We start from the raw sequence: 4,379 nt of genomic DNA, 5'->3' as shown, positions 1-4,379 counted from the left end.
TCTCTAAGCATCAGTTTCATCTACAAAATAAGGATAATGATAGGATCTACCTCAAGATACTGCTGTGAAGAATAAGCGAGGTAATACATACTGACTGTTTAGCATAGCGCCTGGCCGTTAGTTAAAGGTATCTGTTATTACCTAGTCCCTAGGTGGTCCAGATGTTTAGTGTGCTTGACTGCTAACCAAGAGGTTGTAGATTTGAGTCTACCCAGAAGTACCTTGGAAGACAGGCCTGGTGATCTCTGTCCAAAAAAATCTGCCATTGAAAATCCAAGGGGCACATTCTACATGGACACACATAGGGTCACCATGAGTCGGGACCTCCTGGATGCCCACAGGTGAGTATTACAGGTAGTTACTCCATTGCAAGTCAGTTCTGATGTCAGTTGCATCTTCTCTCTTTTTTTCTTTGTAGTTTTCATGATTATTGCCTTTTATTATCAGTATCTTTATACATCCAATCTTTGAGTATCTGCTATGGACATCTGAGAATTGATAACATCAGCAAATTTTGCACTATACCATTGTATATAGTACATACTACTAATGATAAGAGGTATAAAAAAAGCCCCCAAACAAGTAGATAAAACCCGGATGGTCATAAGTGAGGAGTTCTGATGGCCCAGAGGTTAAAGCATTCAGCTGCTGACCAAAGGCCAGCGGTTCAAACCCACCAGCCACTCCACAGGAGAAAGATGTGACAGTCTGCTTCCGCAAAGATTTACAGTCTTGGAAAACATATGCAGCAGTTCTCCTCTGTCCTCTAGGGGCGCTGTGAGTCAGAATCAACTCCCTGGCAGTTGGGTTGGTCCTAAGTGTGGTTTGATAACGCTTGAATATGTCGTGAGTCGAGGACTACCTGTACTGTTTTGTGTATTTCAAATGTGTTTCAGAAAACCTGAACATTTTCCTCTGAGCAGGTAGAGCAGGTGCCCATGTCTCCTTGGGACTTCCATTCCCACAGACATGATGGCATCTTTCTACAACCCTGTCCCGCTCTCCTCGTCCCAGGGTTTTCTCTTGTGTGTTCTCCTGTGTGCCAGGTGGACTACAGGTGCTGGAGAGTGGTTGTCTTTGGAGTAGCCCTCACTAGTGATGGCTACCTAGCTTTCTCCTCCCTTGGCTGAGACAACTCTGAGGTATCATCTGTAGCATCTCCCAGAGGTCCCCTGCAGGACTGAACCCCAGTTCCCACTGCAGCACCCTGCCCACTAACACGGGGCTTCTCTTGTCTGTCTGACTTCCTCTCTCCCATTTCTGAGTCTACCTTGGAAATAAACTCTTTGCCCTCCAACTTTATTTCAGAGCTGGTTTCTGAGGGACCCCAGCCTGAGCCAAAGCATCTTATTTTCCTGATCTTGGCTAGAATTATAGCCACACAGTTTAGTGTTGTTATCTACTGAGGACCAGAGGCCCTGACTGGCAGCTCTTTAAGACTTTGCTGAATAAAATATGGTAGGAAAGAATTAATTTTTCCTTAACGAATGCAGTTTTCTAGGTAGCTAAATTCTATAAAAACGTTTGTAGGAGAAGAATACAATGAGGGGGTGTGGGATGAATCTCAAAAGGCCCCTTCATGGAAAAAAGGGAGGGAGCCCCAATGAGGGAGTTCTCAGTAAATATTGATTGAGTGATTGATTAGCCTGGCTCCTGGCACAGGGCTATTACTCAGTGTCAGAGTAATGAGCCATGGGTTTATGGATGGACAAATGACTTTGCAGAACTGGCAGGCTTGGAAGGCTCAGGTCACCCCTCCTGGCCATTCCTGACAGCTGTAGTGTTGATGGAGAGAGGCTGGTTGAGTAAACAATGGCTAAACCCCGCCCCATTGGGTACCATGATGACAGTGGATCTCACTCCAGACATGTTGGGAAAAGGCTTTGCTAGGCACCCACAGTCCCAGATTTGTAACCTTCCTCTGTCACTGTCTTCCTGTGTGACCTTAGTGTGAGTTCCCTGCTCTCTCTGACTCTCAGTTTATTCCTCTGTTGAATGGAAAGGGTTGGATGGAGAGCCCCCAGTCTGTTCTTGTTTTGTGAGTGCTCCATTGGCTTGTCAATAATGTATTCAGCCATTGCACCTTCTCTTTGAAGTGGGTGGGTAGCAAATAGCAAGGGCTCCATTTTACAGATGGAATAACTGAGGTAGAGTGAGCACAGTGGTGCAGATGTCACTTATTGTGCCAAGTGGTTGATTTCAGATCAGTCTTAACAAGGAGACAGCCAGCCAAGGATAAGGCAATGTATACAAACATCCCAGGAAGCATCTTGGGGTTTAGAGGGAGCATGTCAGTGTGGGAAGTGTGTCAGCTTTAGAGTCTGGCAGATAGGGCTTGAATCTTAGGTATGCCTCTCACAGTTTCTTTGAGCCAAAATTTCTTCATTTTTAAACCCGTTATTCAGTCAATTCTGACTCATAGCAGCCCTACAGATCACGGTATAACTGCCCCCATATGATTTCCTAGACTGTAACCTTTATGGTGTGCTATGCCAGGAATGACAAATTGAAGAGGAAAGGTATCACATTCATCGTCAAAAAGAACATTTCAAGATCTCTCCCAAAGTACACTGTTCTCAGTGATAGAATAATATCCACATGCGTACAAGGACAACCAGTTAATACTACTATTGTTCAAATTTACGCACCCACCGCTAATGCCAAAGGTGAAGCAATTGAAGATTTTTACCATTTTCTGTAATCTGAAATGGACCAAAAATGAAATCAAGATGTATTGATAATTACTGGTGACTGGAATGCAAAATTTGGAAACAAAGAATAAGTGTGGGCAGTTGGAAAATATAGCTGTGCTGATAGAAATGATGCGTGAGATTGCCTGACAGAGTTTTGGAAGACTGACGACTTATTCAATGCACATACCTTGTTTTCATCGACATAAATGGTGACAGTGCACATAGACCTTTGCCAGGTGCAATATACAGCAATCCTATTGACAGCATCTGTGGAGATATGATGGAAAAGCTCAACATCATCAGGCAAAACAAGACTGGGGCTGACTGTAGAATAGACCATCAGTTGCTCATATGCAAGTTTAGGGTGAATCTGAAGAAAATTTTAAAAAGTGCACGAGAGTTAAATTATGACCTTGAGTATATCCCACCTGAATTTAGAGACCATTGGAAAAATGGATCTGATACATTAAATACCAATGACTGAAGACAAGAGGAGTCATGTGATGACATCATACATGAAGAACATGAAAGGTCATTAAAAAGATAGGAAAAAAAGAAAAGACCACAATGGATGTCAGAAAAGACTCTGAAACTTACTCTTGAAAGGAGAGTAGCTAAAGTGAATGGAAGAAATGCTAAAGTAAAAGGAGTAAAGATTTGAAAGGGTGGCTTGAGAAGACAAAGTAAATACTATAACGACATGTGCGAAGACCTGGAATTAGAAAGCCAAAAGAGAAGAATATGTGTGGCATTTCTCAAGCTAAAAGTACTGAAGAAAAAATTCAAGCTTCAAGTTGCAATTTTGAAGGATTCTTTGGGCAAAATATTGAATAATGCAGGAAGCACCAAAAGAAGATGGAAGGGAATACACAGTCACTGTAACAAAAAGGATTGGTAAACATTGTCCATTTCAGGAGGTAGCATATGATCAAGAACCTGTAGTATTGAAGGAAGAAGTCCAATCTGCACTGAAGGAATTGGCAAAAAACAAAGCTCCAGGAATTGATGGGATACCTACTCATTGAGATGTTTCAACAAACAGATGCCTCATTGGAGGTACTCACTTGTTTATGCCAAGAAATTTGAAATTTGAAATTAGTCCAGCTACCTGGAAAACTGACTGGAAGAGATCCATATTTGTTCCCATTCCAGGGAAAGGTGATCCAGTGGAATGCAGAAATTATAGAACAGTATCATTTATATCACATACAAGTAAAATTTGCTGAAAATAATTTAAAAATGATTGCAGTAGGACATCAATAGGGAACTTCCAGAAATTCAAGCTGGATTCAGAAGAGCATGTGGAACAAGGAGTATCATTGCTGATGCCAGCTGGATCTTGGATGAAAGCAAAGAATACCAGAAAGATGTTTACCTGGGTGTTATTGTCTATGCAAAGGCATTGGACTGTGTGGATCACAATAAATTATGGATATCATGGAATTCCAAAACACTTGATTGTGCTCAGGGTTAATTTATACATAGACCAAGAGGCAGTCATTTGAACAGAACAAGGGGATACTCTATGGTTTAAAATCATGAAAGGTCTGCATCAAAGATGTATCTTTCATCATTCTTATCAATTGTATGCTGAGTGAATAATCCAAGAAACTGGACTATATGAAGAAGAATGCACCCTCAGGATTGTAGGAAGACTCATTAACAACCTGTGATATGCGGATAACA

This window comes from Orycteropus afer, unplaced genomic scaffold (assembly GCF_000298275.1).
Source record: "Orycteropus afer afer isolate SDZICR_OR568_19922 unplaced genomic scaffold, OryAfe1.0 scaffold00312, whole genome shotgun sequence".
Lineage (NCBI taxonomy): Eukaryota > Metazoa > Chordata > Mammalia > Tubulidentata > Orycteropodidae > Orycteropus > Orycteropus afer.
Note: the sequence above shows the minus strand (reverse complement) of the source record.